This window comes from Podarcis melisellensis, assembly GCF_964234715.1.
Source record: "Podarcis melisellensis genome assembly, chromosome: 16".
NCBI lineage: Eukaryota > Metazoa > Chordata > Lepidosauria > Squamata > Lacertidae > Podarcis > Podarcis melisellensis.
This window is the reverse complement of record NC_138533.1, coordinates 31,915,341-31,941,404: the sequence shown is the minus strand read 5'-3', so window position 1 is coordinate 31,941,404 and position 26,064 is coordinate 31,915,341. Positions and strand designations below refer to the sequence as shown.

At 43.2% G+C, this 26,064-nt stretch overlaps 1 protein-coding gene across 8 annotated transcripts in view; it reads left to right on the top strand.

Annotated features, from left to right (window-relative positions):
- Positions 1–26,064, top strand: part of FBRSL1 (fibrosin like 1) — a 790,252-nt gene that overhangs the window by 279,018 nt on the left and 485,170 nt on the right. The window lies entirely within an intron of this gene.

Here is a 26,064-nt window from a genome sequence, read left to right as displayed (position 1 = left end):
CAGCAGGCACTGTAACTCTCCAATGGTTTCACTTTACCCCCGAAAGCACCCTTTCCTACTGAGTCCAAGACAGAGGGCTGCCAACAGTCTGCCTCCCCACCCAAAAACATTCCTTCCAGTGAATGCCTAAGCACATTCCTTTTCCAAAAGCTTCTCTACAGGTGCAATGAGCCACTTTAATGTTGTAGGAGAGTCTTGGGCATGGGTCGGGGAAATTAAGTTCAAGTCCTGGCCCTGCTAGGAAGCTCGCTGTGTGATCTTTGGCCCTTTCTTTCATAGCTTCAGAGAGTTGTCGTGAGGATAAAGAGTCTCCATGGATGTCACCTTGGGCTCACCGGAGGACGGAAAACATGCAAACGCAGTGCATAAAATTCAGGATAGGATTTCTCCTTGCTTGTTTGAGCACTTGAGGAAATATTTGTTTCTGTACTTTGCTTTCCCCTCTTTCTTGTTATTACTATCTGGTTTTTAACTGATTTTTGCTCTTTTTGTGTTTTATGATGTTCTTTTTAGCAACAAGTAAAGCAACAAATAAAGAATAATATTATAGTAATATAGTTTTCAGCCCAAAGGACATAGCCAAGGTTAGAACTGTGAGTCAAGTAAGCTCTGAAGACAGTTATTTTTCTCCCAAAGTGCAGAATTTATTTATTTATTGAGGCAAGTGTTTCATGCTTAAGGAATTAAAAATTAAGGGAAGGCCTCTTGAATGCCAGGGTTAAATTGCCAGAGACACCGCAAAGATTTTCAATTGGCAGTTCTGTGTGAAACATTCTTGGAAGGATACATGGCATTTTGTGTGTGTGTGTTTACCCGTTTCACCCATTCATCTTAATCATGTGGTTTTGGACTCAGCCACTGGAAAAAAAATGTCCTGTATGAATCAATTCCACATTGATTCTTAAACCATAATCCCAGAACCTTCTGTCAAAATTCAGACTGTGTTTTATTGTGCCCTGATGGTTCCAATCCTGCCTTCATGTGTAAAGAGAACAGGAAGCCACTGCCTTAAACCACACTCTGCCTAGCATACATTCAGTTCATTTACCCATTAAATAGCATGTCCCCCTGCCACAGCTCTTTAGCTGCTTCCAGACACTCAATTTTTAAATAATATCCTGAGCATTCATTCAGATTTGTTTGCAGGGGAGATTACCAAGTACAAGACAGCTTCCTGTGTTCCTAAATATACTTGACTGCCTATGTGTCATAAGCGGCCAAGTAGACAAGTCGTATAAATTACCGTTATTCATTCTTCCTGACCTGCTGCCCTGGCCTTGATCAGGGAAGTTTGCATCGCTTCTCTGCCCTTACTCATCCCAGTCACATGTGAACTTGTTTATTGCAATGTAAAATCTTTCTTCACCACTATTTTTTTTCCTGGGAATTCTCTCTTTCCAAGTTCAGTTGGTCTAGGTTGACTCAAGTCTTGAGATCTAACACAATCAGAAGCTAAGGTGTGTGGCAGCAGGATTTTTTTCAAGTACAATGAGCCTGCAACTTAACACACATTTAACTTATGCTCATTCAGTTTTATGCGCTTGGCGGAAAAAAAAAATGAATTGAGGGGATGCTCATCAAATTTGCAGATGGCACCAAACTGGTGGGGTAGCTAATGCCACAGAAAACAGATCCAGAATTCAGAATGACCTTAGCAGTTTGAAGAACTGGGCCCTAGGTAACAAAATGAATTTCAATAGGGACAAATGTATGGTTTTCCTCTTAGGCAGGAAGAACCAGATGCACAGATATAAGATGGGGGGGGGGCACCTGGCTTACTAGCAGTACATGCGAAAAGGATCTAGGGGTCTTGGTGGACCACATGCTTAGCATGAGTCAACAGTGTGATGCAGCAGCAAAAAAGCAAATGCTGTTCTAGGCTTCATCAACAGAAATATAGTGTCCAGATCAAGGGAAGTAATGGTACCACACTATTCTGCCTTAGTCAGACCAGACTTAGAATACTGTGTCCAATTCTGGGCACCACAGTTTAAGAAGAATGTTGATAAGCTGGAATGTGTGCAGAGGAGGGCAACCAAGATGATCAAGGGCCTGGAAACCAAGCCTTATGGGGAATGGTTGAGGGAACTACAGTAGGTATATTTAGCCCAGAAAAGAGGAGATTTAGAATAGTTATGACAACCTTCTTCAAATATCTCAAGAGCTGTCACATGAAAGAGGGAACAATCTTGTTTTTTTTCCTGCTCTGGAGGGTAGGACTCGAACCAGTGGCTTCAAGTTACAAGAAAGGAGATTCCGACTAAACATCAGAAAGAACTTTCCAACAGTAAGAGCTGTTTGACAGTGGAACAGTCTCCCTCAGGAGATTGTGGACTCCTTCTTGGGAGGTTTCTAAGTAGAGATTGGGTGGTCATCTGTCATGGATGCCTTTATTGTGATTCCTGCATTGCAGGCGATTGAACTAGATGACCCTTGGCGTCTCTTCCAACTCTACAATTTGACAATTCCTTCCCATGTATTACAGTCCTAATCCTGATCATTCCCCATTTATTTAGCAGAAGGGAAAAGCACTAAATATTTTAAATACAGTTGTGCATTCAGTGGCATGTCTAGTTAGTCTAGACCTATAGTCTAGACCTATAGTCAATTCTTAAATAGAAGAAGCGAAATTAGTTTGGAGCTACAATGCACTCCAAATGTAGACATTTACATGCATTTGATTGTGTCCATAATTTGGGAGGGTATCATTTAAATGCAAAAGACAGAACCTCCACCCAAGATTAGATGCCTATTTAGAAACAAATAGGAAAACCAACACTGGTGGGTAAACTCACCCTTTTTCGTTGACTCACCTCTCCCTTGAATTGGGATGAGGAATAATGGGATCTGAGGGCTATTATTTTTATTGCAGGCAACAGTCTACTTTGTTGGATGTCAGGCATGTGGTACGGTAAATGTCAGAAATGTGATGAATGTGCTCATTGATGAGCTACTCCTGGGATTTTTTTAGGTCCAGCAAGAAACGCTAGGAGACATTTGTATTATCAGGGTTGTATTGATATTTACACCTGCAGCACAGTAAATGCCTTTATTGATTGAAATAAAGGGAGGGGAATTTTCTGAAGACAGCTAAGTTGGCTTTGCTGTTTTACAGGTGAAGGTCAGAATTTTCTAAAACAAACTTCCATGGTTTTTAAAGTTCTGAATTCTTATCAGTGAGTGCCATTGCATGCCATAGAAGTAAGCATCGGAAAATACATTTTGTGTAATTTGAAAACTTATATAATCCTCTCTTTTTTTAATCAACCTAAGTTCCAGTAAGAAAATACAATTTACTGTACTACTTTTATGTTTCTTTTCTGTGGGGTCATAATAGCCACAACACTATACCAGGAATAGCCAGTGTGGCACCCTCCAGATGTTGCTGGACTCCAGATGTTGCCAGAGGGCTGATGAGAGTTAATCAGCCCCAGTCAGCAGAGGAGTGGCCAAGAATGGTGATGGTTTATTAACTTATATACTGCTTACTTGCCAAAATGGCTTCTAAGCAATTTACAAGGGTACAACCAATTATAAAATATATATCCAGTTTACAGGGGTAAAACCAATTATAAAAAATATATCCACACATAATTAAAAATACACAATAAATCGCTTCCATCAAAACATTAAAACAGTGAAAACATTCTTAAAATAATGGAATTACAGTACATCAGCTTCTGATCTATAGCATGGATGGGGAACCTATTGCCTTGCAGTGGACTACAAATGCCATCATACAAAACTATTGGTGATAATGGGAGTTGTAGACTATTATTTATTTGCTTATTGCATTTATATCCCACCTTTTTCTCCAAGCAGCTAAAGGCGGCGCACATGGTTCCCTCCTCCTCATTTAATCTCCACAACAGCCCTGTGAGGTAGGCTAGGCTGAAAAGCAGTAGCTGGCCCAAGGTGACCCAGTGAGCTTTGTGGCCAAGTAGGGATTTAAACCCGGGTCTTCCAAGTCATAGTCTGACACTCACACCGTAACACAGTATCTAGAGGGTCACAGCTTCCTCATCTCTAATATTTAAACCCAAGTTAAACTGAACATTTTCTATGGCCTGCTAGAATGGTGCTTGATCAAAAAGAGAAAGAAAATATTGTGCTATTTGACAGATAAAATTGAACAAAGTCCTGAACATTCGACGTTCCCTAATTGTTCTAGTCCATGGCAAAATCAGGGCTTGCTGGCATCTTACAGGCCTGACTTGTTAATATTCCACCAGAAGTGATAAGATAAGGCAGTGGAAATGACCCTGAATTTGTACCTTTTTTAAAAAAAATCAATAAGATTTCCAAATTGAATAAACTGTCATGTCATTAAATTATTATTATTCTTTTTGATGTTTGATATTATGAGTTCAGACTTGATAATTTTCAGCTTTTCACTCACAAAAAGGCAATTGTTGTTTTTTGTGGGTAGATGATCTTATTGCTATCTTTTTTTAAAAAAAAATACTATGCTAGCACTTCTCTTTTAGAAATAAAACAAGAGCTTACAATTCCCAATTTAGGGAAGCACAGATGACGTATAAGATGCTAAAATTATGCATCCTGCCTATTGTAAAGCCTGTCATATTTCAACAAAACCCCAATAAGCTACTTTTGTGTTCTCTGAAACTTTTGATTAAACTTCCATGAGGTTTGGGAGACAGTTGGGTTTGGGTGCTGAGCTGTGGTTTGTTTTAACCATAGTTTACTGTACAAGCTACAATTAGTTTTGCAGAACATGGGAAGCTGCCTTAACACCAAGTGAGACTATTGGTCCATCTAGCTCACTATTGTCTACACCAGAGGTTTTCAACCGTTTTGGTTCCACAGCTGCCGTGACCAACTATGTTCTTTCTGAAGCACCCCTGTGGGACTCAGGAGCCCAGTTATGTCACCCCTTGCCTGCAGAGCTAGCAGCCCCTCACCCCTTTTTGAACACCCCCCCTCGTGGAGTGTTCCCTCAGCCTCCTCTCTTCTCCCCTCTCCTTGGGAGTCTCTGGGCAGCTTCAGCTGCTTCCCCTGGTCTCTGAGCTGCCCCCCCCCCGGCCCCAAAGAGAGCTGCCTCCTCACACTGCCCCACAGGGGCCTGGGAAGCACCAAATGGCCAGCTCCAGAGGCATTCGCCTGGGGAGCTTGCAGCCAGGGCTGCTGCAACAAACAGCCATGAAAGTCTTTGGGAGGCAAGGGGGCATCAGAAGAGGGAGGCTTGGTTTTCTCCTTGCTCTTCCTTTGTTTTAATTTGCTGGAAGCCTCCCAGAGTGGCTGGGGAAACCCAGCCAGATGGGTTACAGATAATATGTTGATGTTGTTGTTGTTGTTGTTGTTGTTGTTGTTGTTGTTGTTGTTGTTGTTGTTGTGTTCTTGTGGCCAGCTGAGAGTCTGGGTATTGAGAACCCCCCAGGCTTGGGCATAACATGAGAAACCATGGTTCATGCAAACAGAGATCCATAAGCCAACTTCATACCATTTTTTTTCATATTCTGGTTTGTTAACAACAAACTAACCATAGTTTGTAGACTGTAAAAGCAAACCATGGCTTAATGTTATCTGCAAATCTTGCCCGTGAGTTGATCCGGCTCAATCCTGTCTTCCACCTGGAAATAGCTCTCTAGGATCTTGAGTCTTTCCTAGCTCAGCTGTCAGTTGAATATCTGTTAACTGAAGATGGCAGGATCTGAACTTGAGACCTTCTGCATGCTACTACTGAGCAAGGGTGTCCATTCTTAAATTCTGAGTGATTTTTCAAACACCAGCCCATGGTTGCATTTTTTAAAAAAAATATATGTGTTGGCTGCACAGTTGCAGAATAATCATAACAGAATACCTGCTTCATGATGGGATAATTCAGAGCTAATCAGCCATGCGAAAGTACCGTTAGTCTCTGTGGGCCTCGTTTCCATATCTGTAAAATGACAATTGTGACAATTGGAGCAATTCTGGTCTCCCAAGAGTGCTGTGACAGGGAACGTGTTAAAAGGCTGTCGCCTCAACTGTGTTTCAGTATCTCATTAACAGCGCAGTAAATCGGCAGTACCGAAATCATCGGATACGTTAGGTTGGCCACTGAATTGAAATGAACTAGTTAACATTCTGTTTCCCCGAGGAAAGATTTAAGCTCTCCACAATGCAGCCATCTCAGCCCTCCTGCAGGAATGAGATGTAAGTCATGGCTCCAGATCTTTTGCCCATTTGGGAATTGCATCCTTACTGACCAAGAAATACTGCCTGATGCAAAATATTAGAGGAAATATGGGTCACCCGTTGTGTGATAATTAGCTGTGGAAGGATCTAGGATTGTGAGACTTTTTAATAGGGCAAACTGTGCCATTTCCTCCTCCCCTTGGGTTCTCACTAGCATAGATTGAATTTATATTTTTCTCCCATAGGAAGCAGGTAGTACAATATGAAATCTGGAATTGAACAAAGGGAGTTCAGACATTGAAGCCAAGCAAGGAGGACTCCATATCTGAGCAATGAGAGAACAAGTGGCAAAGGCCATAGCTTAGTGGTAGAGCATCTGTTTATATGCAGGAGGTCCCAGGTTTGATCCCCAACATTTCCAGGAACAGCTGGGAACGTCCTCTACTAGAATGTCCTCTACCAGAAACCTTGAAGAAGCTGCTGCCAGTCTGCATTTGGTGGGGTGTCCTCCTGCTCATTATGCTGCGTGGAGCTCTGGACTACTTCCCCAAAGTCTTTCCCCCATAGTACCACTGATGAGGAGGAATGAATGAGAGCCAAACTACCTGTGACATTGCATACATCTTTGCTTGGAGTGGCTGCTGTCCATTGGGACTAGTAGGGTGGCAGGCAGGCAGGGAGAAGTATGCCGATGACAGCATAGTGTGCACACACTCAAAGGATGACCTCCAAACCACCCAACTGTAAATATCTTCACAGAAGCTTACGGAAAGCTTGGCCTGTTGCTCAACATCCAAAAAACCAAAGTGCTGACCAACAAGCACAAAACAACCCCTTTGCAGCGCCACAAATCCAACTCAATGGTGTAACGTTGGAAAGTGTCAACCACTTCTCCTACCTGGACAGTTATCTTTCCACAAGGACCGACATTGATGCCAAAATCCAGCATTGCCTGAGCTCTGCAAGTGCAGCTTTCTCCTGATTGAAGTGCAGAGTGTTTGAGGACTGGGATATTCACAGGTGAACCAAAATGCTTGTTTACAAAGCTATTGTACTACCAACCTTCAACTTAAAAACGGAAAGCGTAATGCTGGTGGACAAAAAAAATAAATGGTTTAAAGACACTCTCAATGCAAATCTTAAAAAATGTAGTATAAACACTGACAACTGGGAAACATTGGCCTGCGAGCACTCCAGTTGGAGAACAGCCTTTACCAAAGGTGTCATGGGCTTTGAAGATGCTCAGAGTCAGGACGAAAGGGAGAAACGTGCTAAGAGGAAGGCATGCTTGGCAAACCCTTACCGTGATCAACTCCCGCCCAGAAAACTATATCCCCACTGTGGAAGGACAATCTTACTTGGCTACGAGTGATAGAAGAAGAAGAAGAAGAAGAAGAAGAAGAAGAAGAAGAAGAAGAAGAAGAAGAAGAAGAAGAAGAAGAAGATAGACGAGCCAGCTTATTGTAGTTTTGACTCCCCCCCCCCTTGAGTTATGCTTAATGGACTGTTTGCAAATAAGGAGGCAGTTCTGCAAGGTGGGGGAGGGGTGTCTGGCTGAGGGCAGACTGAGGTTGGTGGTGCAGTGACCCATTCACTGTAATGGAGCAGCCTCCACTGGCTTTGAATTTAACGTGCAGGGTGTTGTTGTTTTTAAAGAAATGTAAATTGCATCAGCAGGGTGTGTGTGGATTGAGAATTATTGTGACTGCGGCAGGTGAGGGTAGGTGGTTTAATGCTTTGCTCCTCTAGTGCAGACCTGGGAATGTGGGGGGAGCAACCTCCTTTAGTAAGAAGGAGCTCCCCCTCCCCCTGGAGCTGCTTGAGAGGAGCCATTTCCATCAGGAGTACAGCAACAGAGGGAAATGTTGAACCTTGACTCCCCACTTGCTGATAACCCTGATCCTTATTGCCCCTTTCCAGCAGATGGTATCTGGACTCATTCACCATTACCTTGTTTGGCCCAACGAAGGAAGGCAACTAGTAGCAGGAGAACAGAATGCTTGTCTTCCTGGGCTTACAGAGAAATTTAATGTGTGAAGCTCTTCCCTACCAGGAAAACCTTTCCCTGCTAAATTGGCAGGCCAGGCTGCTTTGCTGGGCAAAGAAGCAGGGGCGAAGGGAAGGAGGGAGGGAAGAAATAAGAAAAAAAAAGTCAATTTGCTTCTGTTTATCAAAACTTAGAGCAATACACAACACACACACACACACACACACACACACACATTGAGTTTTTAGCATGCCATGTTTCCTTTGTGTCAACAAAGGCCAGGTTTTTATTGCTTCATTTTCATGGGAGGTTTGTGTTTATGACTTCACAGCACTACAATTCCTTTTACTCAAGCTAAATTTAACCCTGCCCCGATAACAGCAGCAAACATCGTTAACCCGTGTGCATAAAGATGACACATGCAAAATGTTTGTGTTTAAAAGGAAAATGTGCTCTAAGCCATATGCTGCAAGTTCCCCTCCTGGTTCTTTGTCTGGCAGAGGTGAAATCTTGAGCCAGAGTGAATCTGTGCCAGTTTGCCAAGAAACCTTTATTTGGGATAGGCTTGGTGGTTGGGCATTGTTATGCGACCCTGCAGTCAGTCAAGAATAAGAGAGGCTATCAAGCCAGAAGGGGTATTCATTTATAGGTTGTGGCTCACTGGTTTGATAGCAGAGGAATGTAGGAATTCAAATCTTGGTCCACCTAGTTCAGAATTGTCTACACAACAGCTGCAGGTTTCAGAGAGGGAGTCTTTCCAAGCCCTACCTGGAGACACCTAGGATTGAACCTGAAACCTTCTGCATTCAAAGCAAATTTTTTACCATGAGCTATGGCCCTTCCCCTATGATCCATCTGGATTGCTTTAAACACTTTCCTGCCATCAGCCATAAAATGCTACATGCATTTCGTCTGGCATCTCTAGATATACTATTTCTGCCTTCCCTCCGCCCTTCTGTGTGTGCACCTTCTCTTTCCTTCACAAGTCAGGAAGCTCAGAGGAAGGGGTTTAGCAGCTTTAAGTGTACTCTGAGCAGCATTAAGCCCTTTGCCCCTGAAATCCCACTTCTGCCTAGGCACTACAGAGAAGGAAGCCTCAGCAGTGTGGTGTTGTGCAATTGGTATCCATTACTTCACTTATATGGGGCGCGGGTGGCGCTGTGGGTTAAACCACAGAGCCTAGGATTTGCCGATCAGAAGGTCGGCGGTTTGAATCCCTGCGACGGGGTGAGCTCCCATTGCTCAGTCCCTGCTCCTGCCAACCTAGCAGTTTGAAAGCACGTCAAAGTGCAAGTAGATAAATAGGGACCGCTCCAGCGGGAAGGTAAACGGCGTTTCCGTGCGCTGCTCTGGTTCGCCAGAAGCAGCTTAGTCATGCTGGCCACATGATCCGGAAAGCTGTCTGCGGACAAACGCCATCTCCCTTGGCCTATAGAGCAAGATGAGCACGCAACCCCAGGGTCCATCACGACTGGACCTAATGGTCAGGGGTCCCTTTACCTATACCTTACTTCACTTACATACTTCCGGAAATCAGCAGCCTTCATAGTAACAGGCAAGCATCTGCTCAGCATTCCCTGCTCCTAATCAAAAAGGCTCCAAGATCCTCTTCCATCCTCCAGGACAGTGGTGGGGAACCTTAGGCCAAATGTTCTTCCCACACCTGGTTTTTGAGACTCTCTGCAGGCTTGCTCCAACTCTCGAGTGTTTTTGCCTGGTTGGAATGTGCTCTTGAATGCTAAAAACGCCTTGTACTCTCCTCAATGGAAGATAGAGGGATTTGTAAGCATGTGTGGAACTAGTTTACTGTACCAAGGTAACATTTGCATTTGTTGCTCCTCCTACTTTTGCTTCTGGGCCTGGCCCACCACTGCCCATGGCCCTTGGAAGGCTGCCCGGCAGGGAGTGTGGCCCTCGGGCTGAAAAATGTTCCTCATCCCTGATCCAGGAATGTCGGCATTATGTAGTTTGAGCCTCTTCCAGCCCCAACTGGAGATGCTTGTGATTTAACTGGGGGCCTTCTGCATTCAATGGAGGTGTTCTTTCTGAAAGTCTGGGCTTCAGACAGGCTTGTGATCCCCATGGCAGCCTCCTCCCACTTCACATATGTGCCTGAGCATCACTCTCCTAGATGTCTGAAGACTGGAACATGACAATTTAGGGGCAAGCCAACTATCAGCACAGCTGGATGTCTTGGAAAAGCAAGGGTACCTCCTTCTGCATTGAGCTGAACGGAGAGAAAATAAAAAATCTGAATTCTTCTCATCCATCCCTCAGACATATTTCCATAAATCACCCCATCAGTCTTACTCGGTGGTGGCTGGTGCTCATTGGAACTGGGAGGCAGAGAGTCTGACAATCGATGGTGCCAGAGTCAATGAGAGGCAGAACCAACTTTGACCCCATCATCTTCCCGGTTGATTTCTTCAAGAGACTGAGGAAAAGAAAGCAGGAAGGCAACACAACCCCCTGAACTGGTTGCATGTAGGCCAGTGAGGACTGACTGAGAGCAGACTGAAGTTGATGGCTCTAATAGACCAGGCTCCACTTACTTAGGTGTGTGTGTGTATCATTTGCAGCCCAGAATATCATTCACACCACTGAGGTAGGAATGCCCCAGAGTGAGACGAGTATTACATCCCCACTGTCACAAGGACACAGCAGGTATGAAAACACCCAGACCCACCCAGAAGAGCAGCTTTGAAAGCATTATAACTTTCATTGGGGAGACTTTTGAAGCAGCATTCCCCAACCTGGTGCCCTCCACGTATTTTAGATTGCAGCTCCCATTAGCCCCAGCCAGCACAGTTGGGCTGATGGGAGCTTCAGTTCAAAATACCTGGAGGGCACCAGGTTTGAGAAATCTGCTTTAAACTAATAATGGCATGATAATGATAATGACATGACATGGTCTTGGGGCTCCCTGAAGCACCACTTTTGATTGAAAGCAGGCAAACCGCAAGTGGTAACAAGACACTGGTAGCAAAAGGCGTTATGTGTGTTTTCCTAGGCTCCCTGCTAAGCTTTTGACACAATAAGTAGCATTGCTCCATAGGTTGGGCTACAGGGTGCAATTGCCCTGCAATAAATATGTGTTTATGGCCTACCATAAATGTTCACAGTGACAGTTTATGGCACGTAGATTGGGTGCTCTGAACAGCAATTGCCTATATTCTGGATTTTTCCTGTGTTCCTCTAGTGGTAGCCGAAGTAGACATTTAAGAGCTCTTTTCCCTTGGTGTGCATTTTGCCAGTCTCAGGTGCTCTGGCACACAGGGGAAAGAGCCAATGTCCAGGGCCCTTTCCAGACATTTGGAAAGTGAATCCTGTTCCGACTCACATTAACTCATTGGCACCCCCATTGAACATTTGGGGATACAACAGTAGAGTAGTGCCTGACAAGGTATATTATAACAGAATAGAATATTAGAAATGCACCAAACTGTTTGTGTTAGCAGTGAGTACGTTGCTTCCATTATAGGTAATTCCTACTGTTACATGTGTATACTTCACTCACAGTCACGTTGTGTCATAGATTTTTTTGTAGTTGTTTGGTTTTCGTTCATGTGGTTTTTCATCGTTGCAGTGAATCGTGGAGCTCGTAGTTGTAAAGTTGCATAAATGGAGTTTTTGTTTTAATGAGTATTGACTCAAAAGAAACAAGAGAACCCATAGTTATTAAAAAGAAGCAAAAGATGTGCCTCTGTATCCCATGAGGTGGTGAAATTCATAATATAACCTGTAATTCAAGATTGGTTGAAAGGTAAATTATACGCTTTGGGTTATAAGGAAAAATAGATTTGCTTAGTGGATGTTTATGGAACTTACTATGACGAGTGTTCAGCTGTAAAATCTGATACTTGAGCTGGGTAATCTTTCCTGAAATTCAAGATACATTTTTGTGATTAAAACCATGAAGACATCCTATTATTTTTTATAAGCACATTAACTCTTGTAATTTAAACAGATTAGTTTGCATTTCACATGCCAAGCGCATGCATCATGATTTATTAAGGGAAACAGTTTTCCACATCTGTTTCTGTTTCTTGATTCATTAAATTTTGATTGAAAAAAAAAGTTGTAGGAAAATCCCACAACACTCACCAGCCAGAGTGATTGCTTTTCTGCTGCTTTTGTCTGTTTGGGATTTATCTTTCTCTCCATCTCCCCCCTCCCATCCCCTAAATGAAATGAAACAAAACAAGATTCAGTTGATAGCCTATAAAATCTAGAATTCCATGGCTTCTAAATTTCAGTCAGGTTCACACTTGCTGTGTCTAGAGGCTGCTGAGTTATGGCCATTCAGCCTTGAGAAAGATGTGCCTGTTTTTTTTTGTGTGTGTGTGTGTGTGTGTGTGTGTGTGTTTGGGTTTTTTGATGTGAAAGAATTTGAGGCCGTGCTTTCTTTTAGAAAGCATGTCACTTCACACACGTCACGGATCTTTACTCACAACAATGCAAAATTCTGTATTCTGTGTCTTCCTGTAAAGCATATACTGTCTAATTGTACATGATTCCTCCAAATCTGCTTTAAGGTCTCAAGCAGACGCTGGCAGACAGCACACCAAATGTGCTTTCCTTGTTCCCCTTTGATAAGCCTGTTGTGTTTGTGGTGGGGTACTTAGAGCAGGGGTTGGCAAGGTTTACCTCGCCTGGGCCAGTTCACTCCCGTGGAGATCGCTCTGTGGGCCGGATCGTGTCTGCGCATGTGCAGACGTGATTTCTGGGGCCGTGGAAGCGAGTCCCCGCTCCATGCTGTGCCGGTTTAGTGCTGCATGCGGAGACTCACCGAGTGGGTGGCTTGGTTTGGGGGCAGCTTATGGGCCGTTTCAATGACCCCTGTGGGCTGCTTGTGGCCCATGGGCTGCAGGTTGCAGACCAATGACTTAGAGAAAGTGATTCACTTAGAGTAAGCATGGACCAGGGAGAGAAAAGTGCCTGTCTATCAGTGGTGGCGAACCTCTAGCTCATGGGCCAGATTTGACTTGTCAGGCCATTTGCTCCAAACCACACCCACCAGCCCCACACTTGCCTTTGTGCAGCATGGTTCTTTTTGACACACTCACCAAGTCCTCTCTCTGTCCTCCATCCAGGAAACAAACAACCAGCACCAGAACTCATGAAACATTCTAGCTAGGCAAAAATGCTCAAGGAAGGTGCAAAGCAGGACTGTGAGCAGGTGTGGCTGGTGATGGGTGTGTCGCTAGGCGAGAATCCCAAAGGCCACATTCAGGGCTTGAGGTTCCCTGACCCTGAAATAAAGCTCAAAGGCCGCTCAAAGTGACCCTTGAGTATTGTCCTGCCTTCTTAGGTTATAGCACCTGGCTCTGGTGAAGGGAAAACCACAGAAGTGGACGGGTTGTGCCGACCAAGTGAGGAGGGAGGTCACAGGGCACCTGCTGATATCCTTTGAATAATGGGATTCTCTTAAGAGCTGGGGATTCTCTTAAGAGCAAAAGAGTCCTAGCAGAGGAAAGAAATCAGCAGCTTGAGGAGAAGAGACTTCACAGGCTGAAAGTGGAAACAATGTGCACTTGGTCTCAGTTGTGGCCTGGTAGAGTTTTAATTGCTGAAATTACCTTGTTGGGAAGCCTTATCAGCTGCTGTTCTACTGATTGTTTGGTTTAGATAAGCGCTGAAAAAACGATAAAGCTCTTGATAAGGTTCTGCCGATTACAGCAACCAGTTGAAAAGTGTTTCCGCTTCCTGGGAGTGGAGTCATTTTGGATCTTGCCTGGATCTTTCTGTTTTTTTCTCTCTCTCTCTTGTGGAATACTTTTCGCTCCCTTCCCGTAAGTGAGTTTAAATTGACCTCTTCAAAATGTATTTTTATAAATCCTCTGAATGCCCCCCTCCTTTGCATGTTTTTTTTAGGGGGGGAATTATCTTGTTGAAACAGATGCTGATAGTGTGGCATTTAATACAAGGTTGATTCTGCTGCTTTTCTCTGTTGCTTACATGGTTTGACTTGCCAGTACAGCATATAGTAGTGACTATAAAGTATTAGAATAAGTTGTTAACTATAGCGATGCCATGGCTGCTCCTAGTCCATGTTTTGGCATCAGAAGTAGGTTGTTTGTGTAATCGACAAATAAATCTCCATTGCTTGAATCCATATGTCAGGGTTCCCTGCTTGGGAAAAATTCACTTGCAAAGTGGAGAGTGAGAGTGTTATGATTTCGTCAGGATCCCTTGACATTTGCAATGAGGTAGGGAGTTGTTTGTTAGTGTTGCTGTTTGGTGTTTTTTTTTGGGGGGGCGGGTCTCTCTCAACTCTGAGATCCTGAATCAGAAATGGAGGCAACAGCTAGACAAAGTTTGCTGCTCAGCTCCTACCATTTGGGTCAATGCCTAATTATGCTCTTTTGTCAGGCAAGGAAAAGAGAATAGAATAGAATAGAATAGAATAGAATAGAATAGAATAGAATAGAGGGAATGGAGTATCATTCCTGGTTTTGTTTTTTGTTGTTTTAAATAGCTCTGTAATATTCATTTGAGCCAATCTTTGGGCTGTGACAGTACAGCAAACCCCCTCTTTACTACTGCTTAATTTTTTTGTTTTTATGAAACAGCTCTGGGATAGAGCCGTCAATAATGATGTTTTAAAATATGGAATTTATGCGTTGATCAAATGCTAGTCCTACTCAAAGCAGGCCAATCGAAATTAATGGACATAACTAACATAACAAACTTGCATACAACCCTGTATTTTCTAGTTGATTTTCAATTGTAATGATGATTTTTAGAGGAAATTCATTTGTTTGGCTGTTTAACTGTATTTTGCATTGTGAAATTTTCCTTGTATTTTTCAAGCTGGTCTTTATATATAATTTTTATTTTATTTTATTTTATTTTATTTATTAAAGCATTCATATACCGCCCTCACAAAATACAGCAACATAAAAAGACACACAGGGCCATTAAAAACAGTACAGAGCAATCATTAAAATGACTGAATTTTCAAGAATTTTTTTTTAACAGTCATGTTGTTGTTGTTGTTTAGTCGTTTAGTCGTGTCCGACTCTTCGTGACCCCATGGACCAGAGAACGCCAGGCACCTCTGTCTTCCACTGCCTCCCGCAGTTTGGTCAAACTTAACAGTCATAGAATTTGGCTTTTTTTGTCTTTGTGGTTCACTAAGGTAGGGATTTTATAGAGTTGAAATTGAGTCATCTAGAGGGGCAGTATTTGTTTGTTTTGTTTCTATTTTTATTATGTATTTTGCATTTTTATGCTATGAACAGCCTTGAGATACACAAATTTAATAAAATTTAATAAAAACAAAAAAACAACAGAGAATTCATAGCTGGGAGCTGAATTTCAACTCTAGTCTTCTAGATCAGAGTTCAGTGTACTACCTCTGAAATGCACCATGGAAAAGTGAAGACAGGAACCATTGGTCCATCTAGATGAGTATTGTCTGTGCTGACAGCAATCATTCGGGGTTGAGGGTAGTCTCTCCTGGTGGAAATTGGAGCTTTCGCATGCAAAGGAGTTGCTGTACCTCTAAGCTATGGATGGCACTTCCTCACTTCCACGCTGTATGTCAGGGTTGCTAACATGCTACCCGCCCAACTACAACCCCCACTATTGCTTAACCTTGCCCATGCTAGTTGGAGCTGATGAGAGTTGGAATCCTATAATTTCCCCCCCATTCTTACACAGGCTTGGGCAGCTGCAGCTAACTTATAGAGCAATCCAGTGGATATCTACTCAGAAGTAAGTCCCTTTGAACACAGCAGACTTGCTTCCAGGTGAAGTGTTCATTGTGTTCAGCCCACCCAGTAGATATGACTGTTTCTTCCTGAGTATTACTGTGCTAGTAGCATTTACATGATTCCGTTTGCATTTTTACTGTGGAAGAAGGCTTTGTATAGAAACCCATTTGACTCATGCCTGCAAGATGCTTTTTAATAGGTCTTTGGGTTTTGTTGAACCCTCCAGCCTTCTAAATAATCACAGCCATCAAAGGCCTTGCACTTAAATAGCACCTTAATGCAAGGATCGTCAAGGGCTTTGCAGATGTTAAGGAAGGAATGTTTGCCAAAGGCAAAAAGAAAACTCAACAAAATGATAGAGAATGTTTCTCAGACACACTTTTATTCCCTTCCCTGCTTGTCTGTAGAGAGCTACTATGCCTCACTCAGATGTTCCTAATCTTGATTAAAGTTTGACACGAACAGCACAGCCCAACATTTGGCAGGATTCAGATCCAAGGCCAAATTGCCTTGCTTGCAGTTGAGAGAAGAAAACACAGTTGTATAGTTTGTCTCAAGAGTATGCCAGAGTAATCTTCCCTATGTTCTTGTTTCCATTGACTAAGAACCCTCAAATCTGGTTACCCACAAAACCAATGAAAACGTTTTGTGCTATATTATGCTACAGAACCTGAGATTTGTGCCACCAGTGCCTACTGTAGCATTAAATTGGGTTTTGTGGTTAGTGGTCCAAAACCCAACATTGTCTATCTTCTTCAAATCTGTCCCACTGTTGTGTATGCTAGTTTTGTGCCACAAGCCTGGGTTTGGCGTTGCCACTCACAAGTGTGCAAATGGGACTACTCTGTGGTGAGATCCTAGTGACTACCCTAAAAACAGCATGGTCATATCTTGTCCAAATTTTTGTGCTGCTCTGTACCCCAAATTTCCAACACCGCTTGTGAGCATGCAACAGGCATATCACCTGGTGACCCCTAGTGAATACCCTAAAAATGTCACATCTTCTCTAAACCTGTGCTGAACCTTTGATTTTTGTTCCATTAGTCTCCAGTTTCTTATGCCCCCAAGTGTTCCACAGACATACCCTGTAGTGATTGCTAGTGAGCACCCCAAATACAACATTTATGTATCTCTTTTGAACCCGTGCCAAAGTTTTGTGGTGTTTTGCGACACAAACCACAGTTTTATTCGAATGTATAACTAAACGCCTTGGCCTGGTTCACACATCATGCTAAGCTAAACCATGGTTTAGCAGGAGCTTGTGAACATGCTCCTCCTCTGGTTGTACTGCTGCTTTGCTTTACTAAGTTAAGCCGTGGAATGTCCTCTTCAACAGTGTTAAATTCCTGCCCCCCCTTTTTTTGTTTCCAGTGAAACCACATAGGCTGGACCCAAAGCATCCCACAGATAATTGTATAATCCCCCCCCCCCCCATCTGCACTCCAGCTTGAGTTTTTTGTGGTGGCGGCTCCATAACAAAGGCTTGGCTCTTAGCAATGTAAACTATGGCTAAAGCCATGTTGGTTTGTTTAGATATGCCAAGGAGTGCTGCTTCTCTCCCGCCTCCCTTTCCACAATGGGGACTAGGCTACCACACACAGCTGGTGTTTCTAATCAAGCACAGATGTGTATTGGGATCTCTCCCATCTCCTGGAACATTTAAATGGAGATGAATGGGGCTTAATCAGCTATAAATAACAGCATGCCTTGCCTGTGGATCACTAACCTTCTGCAAGACTCCCACAGGAGGAGGGTTAGGTTTAATTACTTCAGCTGACTGCAAACAACAAAATAATCAGGCTCTGGATCAAGTGCCAAAAGGAGGGAGAGGGATTAAGAGGTGAAGTAATAAAGAAAGATAAAGATCTAACAGGCTGCCTGGGGTGGTGGGTCCTGCCACCCAAGCAGGGGACCCCTTGGGGATTGGGAATGCATCCTCCTAAGCACTAGAAGCACATGGAGAGGTTGGCAAAAATGCGTGCACAGCCCTTTACCCCAGTGCTCTCATGCAGTTGCCCATCCTGAACTCTGCTTCCAAGTAAAGTCTTGTCTGGGGGAAATCCTGGATTCAGATAAACACATTAAGAATGCAGGAAGCTGCCTTACGTCAAGTCAGCACATTGGTCAGTCTAGCTCAGTATTATCTACAGTGAATGGGACACGGGTGGCGCTGTGGTCTAAACCAGTGTTTCCCAACCTTGTGCCTCCAGCTGTTTTTGGACTACAATTCCCATCATCCCTTGCCACTGGTCTTGCTAGTCAGGGATGATGGGAGTTGTAGTTCAAAAACAGCTGGAGGCACAAGGTTGGGAAACACTGGTCTAAACCACTGAGCCTCTTGGGCTTGCCCATCAGAAGGTTGGTGGTTCGAATCCCCACGACAGGGTGAGCTCCCGTTGCTCTGCCCCAGCTCCTGCTAACCCAGCAGTTCAAAAGCATGCCAGTGCAAGTAGATAAGTAGGTACCGCTGTGGCAGGAAGGTAAACGGCGTTTCTGTGTGCTCTGGCTTCCATCACGGTGTCCCGTTGCGCCAGAAGTGGTTTAGTCATGCTGGCCACCTGACCCAGAAAGCAGTCTGTGAACAAATGCCAGCTCCCTTGGCCTAAAAGCAAGATGAGCGCTGCAACCTCATAGTCACCTTTGACTGGACTTAATCGTCCAGGAGTCCTTTTCCTCTCTCTCTCTTTTTTTACCTATCTACACTGTCTGGAAGATGCCAGCTTTCAAGATGCCGCCAAATGCTGCAACCTTTCCTCACACGGGAGTTGCTCCACCTCCTCAATCATTTTGGTTGCTCATTTCTGAATATTTTCCAACTCTACAATGTCCTTTTGGAGGTGGGGTTCTCAGAACTCCCAAGTGTGGTCAAACTTCAGATTTATACAATGGCATCATGTTATCGGCAGTTTTATTTTTACTTCGTTGCCTAATGAATTTAATGGAACTTGGAGCCCAACAACCTCTGAAGGGCCACTAGTTCCCCATCCCTGAAGTAGACAGTACCTGCCCTTATGGATATGTGGTTAGATCATGTATTACAGGATATTTTTCATCCTTATAATCATCACTCTTCCTCCAAGCAAAATTCTAACTATAAAAAGTGCACACAAATCTTTAAAATAAGTGGGTTCAAAGGAAAAGCTGCTGTTCCCGTGTGTGTGAGGGTGAGATATAATCAAAGGGTTGTTCTGGAATCACTTCCCTCCCTCTAGTTGGGCAGTGGTGCAAAATTGCATTAATCATGTACGTGTAAATATTTTTCAGCTCCTTCTGTTGATAAGCAATTTCAGACTGGTGACTGGTGCCATCCAAGAGCTACTAGGGTGCTGGGCAAAAAATGGATGAAAACCTCTTCAGTCTACAATTGCCAAAAAAGAGAGAAAGTATGGGGCATAGTTACTAATTCTGGCTGCTTTATCACTTGCTGAAGAACACAGCCTCTGTCAGAAGGCGTTTAACTTATGTTATGTCTGTTCTCGTTCACTGACAGCCAGCGAGGCACAAAAGAGGCAAAATGAGACGCAATGCCCATCATGAGTCTCCCCCCCACCCTTACTCACTGTGGTTCGTGGTGCATTGGTGCCACTTAGTGGGGGGAGAACTGAACTGAAGTTTTCTCAAACTGGGTGAAGGCTTCCCCAGCAGGGGCTGAGGGAACACGGCATTCTTTGAGCTTTTTGTCCTTCTTATCTAGAAGATCAGGTGACTCCAAAGCGTAATTCGAAGACATTTCAGGGTGAATGTCTGGTTATTCTTGATGAGAGCCTATACTATTGCTGGCCCTCATATGAACCATTGTTTTGCTGAAAATTTCTCCTTCTCTTTCTCTTTGTAAAAAACTTCATTAATAACCTCCCCAAAATGCTTTTGGTCCTGTTGCTGTGAACGCAAAAGCTGTGTACACATTAGACCTTAAAGCACATTCAAAGCACCTTCTTTCCCTCAAATAATTCTGGGCCCTGTAGTTTTACCCCTTAGGTAATGTTAAAGGTACCCCTGCCCGTACAGGCCAGTCTTGCCAGACTCTGGGGTTGTGTGCCCATCTCACTCAAGAGGCCAGGGGCCAGCGCTGTCCGAAGACACTTCCGGGTCACGTGGCCAGCATGACATCGCTGCTCTGGCAAGCCAGAGCCGCACACGGAAACGCCGTTTACCTTCCCGCTGGTAAGCGGTCCCTATTTATCTACTTGCACCCGGAGGTGCTTTCGAACTGCTAGGTTGGCAGGCGCTGGGACCGAGCAGCGGGAGCGCACCCCGCCGCAGGGATTCGAACCGCCAACCTTTCGATCGGCAAGTCCTAGACGCTGCGTCCCTCGTTTTACCCCTTACAGAGTTATAATTCCCAGCAAACCTTAACAAACGACAGTGCCCAGAGTCATTTGTGGGGGGGATGTGCTTTGAATGCACTTTAAATACGTATGCAGCCTTGTGGAGTGTTTTGCGTTGTTGTTCTTGTTATTATTCATACCTCAACAACTGAGCATCTGCTTTGCATGAAGAAAGTGCCAGATTTAACCCTCTGCATGTCCAGGCAGAGCTGGAATAGATCCCTGCCTGAAATCTTTGGAGATCCACTGCCAATCAGTGCAGACAATATGGAGCTAAACGGACCTGATGGTCTGATTCATATAAGGCAGCCCCATCATGTTTGTTTTTTTTCCTCGGCTGACCTTAATAAAAACCACTAAATCCTGTGTTTACTTTATAAAAGGGGAACATATTTACAGATTCTGAACCTTCTGATGGGCAAGGCGATAGTAACAAAGCCCAAATCTTAATTAAGTAATAGGATCTGACAGGCTGTGTATTTCTAGATGTGCACTGCAGCCTCTGGGAGAGAGTCCAGAGGGCGAACGCTCATAATAGTCTGAGATGTGTCTTAATTGCTCAGAAAGGAAGTGGATATTTGTCCAGTCACTTTTTCCAAGTAGAATATAGATATTCTAAGAAAGTTAAATCCAACATTATTTTATTTTTGTTAAGGCAGCTGCACTGGGCTTAGAAAAAGATTCTCCAAATACAATTAAAGTTAGGTTGGCAAACTCTGTGTGATATCCACCTAAGGCTTCAACCCTAATCCCACTTAACTGGGAGTAAGCCCCACCCAATTTAATCTGATTTACTTTTGAGTGGACATAAGTTACAGGGCTGTACAGTTGGAAGAGACCCCAAGGGTCATCTAGTCCAACCCCCTGCGATGCAGCGGGTTAGTCATATTCAGAGTATAACTAACATTGGATATCCCCTGTTGTTTGCTTGTCTTCCATATATAAATGGAAGATCAGAATCACACAAGATTTCTTCCCACTCCACCGTTGCTTATACATACTAGAGCTGGTATAACATGTCAGAATTTGACCAGTGGAGTGGACAATGGGGGCCAATTCCAAAATGAGAAGAAGGATGTTGTGTGTGTATCACATGGTTTGGGCAGAGGAGGGGGCCTTATGATGGCAATACAGTGGTACCTCGGGTTACAGACTCTTCAGGTTACAGACTACGCTAACACAGAAATAGTACCTTGGGTTAAGAACTTTGCTTCAGGATGAGAACAGAAATTGTGCAGCAGCAGGAGGCCCCATTAGCTAAAGTGGTACCTCAGGTTAAGTACAGTTTCACGTTAAGAACGGACCTCCAGAACGAATTAAGTTCTTAACCTGAGGTACCACTGTAACAGTCCTGGTGAAGAGGATAATGTTAGCCAGCGCCCCACTGAGGCTATTGCCAACATCTTTTAAAGGTTTTTTTTAAAAAAAAGAAGAAAAAAAATTCCAACTGTGCAAAATTCAGATCCCTTTTAATTATCACATGTTAATCTGACCATTTGGGCAAACAAGAGACATTATCACAGTACATTGACACATTCTAGCCTGGCAAATTCTTAAGAATTTTGCCAGGCTAGAATGTCCATTCTTAATGTCCATTCTATCCATTCTTAAGGAACTCAGCCCTGTGTGCTCACTGGAAGGACAGATCGTGAAGCTGAGGCTCCAATACTTTGGCCACCTCATGAGAAGAGAAGACTCCCTGGAAAAGAACCTGATGTTGGGAAAGATTGAGGGCACAAGAAGGGGACGACAGAGGACGAGATGGTTGGACAGTGTTCTTGAAGCTACCAGCATGAGTTTGACCAAATTGTGGGAGGCAGTGGAAGACAGGAGTGCCTGGCGTGCTCTGGTCCATGGGGTCACAAAGAGACGGACACAACTAAACAACAACAACACCCTGGCAAAAGCAATCAAAGAGGGTGCTGAGCAGAAATGTGACTCAGGAGAGTGTGTGGCTTGGAGAGGAGCAGATAAGAGAGGCCTGTGGAGCTACATTTCTACACACACTAGGCTAGTTTCTCCACCCACCCACATCCACCACCTCTGTGCTAAATCCAGGCAAGCGAGAGAGATATCAAGAGTTCAAGGGTACATTCTTGACGGACAAAAGCACTCAAGCTAGGTAGAAAGGGCTCAATGCCCACATTTGAGTTCACAGGCCAGATATTTCATTCCTCTGCTCTTGGGAAATAAAGAGTTCCATAGATATGGGTCCACCAATGAGATCCCCCATCTCTCATATCCAACATTCTAACTGGCCCTAAACCAACATTAAGTTGAAATCAAACACACCTTATTGCTGGGGAAGTCTTGTGACGCTCTGTTTTAATTCCGTGCACTTCTGTTTGCTTCCCAGTATCTGCAAGCAATTCAGTCCCTCGTGCATCTGCCTGCCACAGCTAATGCTTGCTGGTTTGATCAAAACATTTGGTCACCTGTAGACGGTGCAAAAGTCCTAGGGGCTAACTCAATCTTCCTTTTTATCTGTTCTCTTTCTGTGAATCCACTTAAGTTGACAATTGCCCTTGATAAAGACCTTTATTTCAGTGTGCCAAGCACCCATTCCTTATAAAGGCTACAGAAGAGTTTTGGATGTTGTTGTTGTTGTTGTTTTTAAAGCACACATTTCTGTCTTGCACACACACCAGAGGGCACTGTATGGCATGTTGTAACATAATAAATAACCTCTTAACCTGCTTAGTGCTTTATGCTCAATAGCGTGTTTTACAGCATTACCTGGAGTCCTTGAATACTAGTTCCCATGGCAACCTGATATAGCGTTTTTATTCTTTATTACTATCACTGTTTTATTGCTGCCTTGTTCAAATGTGCTGTCATCTTTATTTTGCTTCAGTGCTATCCTTGTGTGTGCGCCTGAGATTGAGAGAGGGAGGAAGGGAGTGAAAGAGCACTGCAAATCTGTTTCTAGAAATTATTTTAGAAGTAAGAAGGTGATCTGTCATCTCTGTATTAAATCTCAGTTCAAGCGTTGACACAAATTGGGGGTAGGAGGACCCCCACATGTAGAAAGAGACTGACAACCTGAATATAGATTAAGGCAGGTGGTTAAATTATGGCATAAAGCTGCACAGAACCAGTGAAAAATGAATTTTGGGGTGGGGAGGTGATAGCTATTCTTACGGATGGAAGAGGGGAGGGGATTCTATTTCATATTTGGAGCCTAAATGCTGTGATGTAGATGAGGATTTTTGTAAATTGTATAGGGATCTGAATCTCCAAGGAACACAGGAAAAGGACCCTCTACCCAAACCATTTGTTATCAATTAGCAAAAAAGGGGGGACCCACTCTGATTGCCAGCTTTACAGTGAGTGCATCAGTATGGTCAGTTTGCATACAACACACAATAACTTGTACACATAACTTCTTGGTAGCATCCACCCTGGATTGAAATAGTTTCACCCTGTGGGAGTTCAGGACAAGGGCTGTAGCACAGAGCACATTCCTCAAGTTCAGTACCTGGTATCTCCAGGTAAAGACTCCTGTCTGAAATTCTGGAGAGCTGCTGCTTGTGTTTGTAGACCAGCAGTAGGCAATCTGCTGCCCTCCAGATGTTCTGAACAGCAACTCGCATGATCACCTCCAGCCAATGTGTTCAGTAGTCAGAGTTGATAGGAGCATCTGGAGGGCACAACTGGTTACATTAAGCAGACAAAGTATTTGCCACTCAACCATTTCCATGAGGTCTAGTGTCATGGCACTCCAAAAACTTTATGAAGGACTATGAATTCAATCATAGCACACATGTTTTACATATAAGCATTCCAGTTCCAGTCTCTGCAATCTCTATATAGTCTGTCAGGTAGCTGGACCGTGAAAGACTTTGGCATGAAATTTGGAGAGCTGCTCTCAGTTAGCATTTAGAGAGGTCTACAGTTGGTGCTTTAAAAGTAAATCAACATTCTAGTGCCAAGGTAAACTTAAGTACTCCAGAAAAGCTGGATGTTGCAGTTAGTATAAATTTTATGCAAATTTGCCTGATTTCTTTTCCTTTGCTGAATATATTATGCTTCTGTCAGTCAGTTTTTATTTTATATTCTTTATTTAAAGATTTTAAAAAATACAATTGCACAGAGTAAGATAAGAAACAAAAAAGAAGAAAAAGAAAATAAATAGTACCCATGTAGAAAATAAAACAGAACAATGAAAAGGACGTATATGAATGTTTTTCATGCTCTATTTCCAAAGAGGCAAAGCTGTTAAACAGCACTGTGACCCTCTGGATGTTGGGCAACACCTCTCATCATCTCTGACCATTTGGCATACTGGCTGGGGCTGATGGGAGTTGGAGTCCAACAGCATCCAGAGTGCAACAGGTTCACCACACCTGCTATATGATAAGACCTATCCCCAGCTATGGTCCTAATTCATATTAATATATTGTGAACTCATAACCTGTATTTGCACTAACTTCTTCCTCTTGCAATATTCAGTGAAATATAGCGTGCTTTTCTTCTTCTTTTTAAAATTTATTTTATCAGTTTTAAACTATACCCAAAAAGAGGAAAGGGGGAATTCCCTCCCCTTAATGAAAAAACACTAAATCCATCACATGCAAGGTTGCACATACAGTCTGAGTTGCAAAAACTAATTTCAAACTCCATATCCGAAGAACAATGGAAAATGATTCATTTAAAAATGTATCCAGAAACAAACATACAATAAAACTAAGTATAAATATAAGACTGTGTTTTCAAATTAAAATATTGGAAGATAATATGGATATTTTGATGTCTACTGGTACAACCAGGATGGGTAAGGTAAGTCAAGAGGGGCCAGCATGTGACTTCAAATGAGTCCGCCGTGATAAATCATCCACTAAGTCTGCTTTGTTGGACCAGCTTTTATTGTAATCCAAGAGCCCAACTTTACTCCTGTGTAAAAACAGAGCCACAATTCCATTGCTGGGCTATTTCCATTTTCACCGCTGCCAAAAGGAACATAATCAAACCATTTAAACATGATACCCACTTTAATATCTCATAAGAATTTGTTTCTGTTATTGATTCATGAAGTTACATTTGGTCCTGATCAGGGTGGATTTGATTTAAATCAAATTGATTTAAATCACTAGTCAGTAAGACTTGATTTAATTTTTTTTTAACAGAAAGACTCATTCTTACTGGTATAATCGTGTAATAATCATATAATGAAGGTGTCATTTTTGGAATAATAAATTTTCAGAGTAGTTTTTACAGTTATATTAAAAATTACTGATTTGGTTATACTACTACAAATACATAACACCTTAAACTGAGTTTTATCACACATGGAAAACTTAAAACCTTATTTCCTGATGAATAGCCTTTGGACTGTAATGTAACTTCAATAGAAAACTATCTTTAGAAAGATTTTTCCTCCAAAAGCTTTTTATTTTAAAAATCTGATTAAAATAAAAAAAAATCCAATTTAAAATTTTAAAAATCTGATTTGGGTTTTTGGGGAAAAAATCATTGATTTTTATCCACCTTGGGCCTGATGTCTTCAGTGGGCCCAGCTCCTTGACCAGGGGTCAGCAGCCTTTTTCAGCCGGGGGCCGGTCCACCGTCCCTCTGACCATGTGGTGGGCCAGACTATTTTTTGGATGGGGGGATGAACAGATTCCTATGCCCCACAAATAACCCTGATATGCATTTTAAATAAAATGACACATTCTACTCATGTAAAAATACGCCGATTCCTGGACCGTCCATGGGCTGGATTGAGAAGGTGATTGGGCCGCATCCAGCCCACGGGCCTTAGGTTGCCTACCCCTGTCCTTGACACTGCTGTGCATTTGCTGGCCCTCTGGCCCCAATTCACATCGCTGCTTGAAGGGGGAAGGGGCAAGGCAGGGAGGGACGGCTGCTCCTTCTGCATGTTTCTGTCACTACT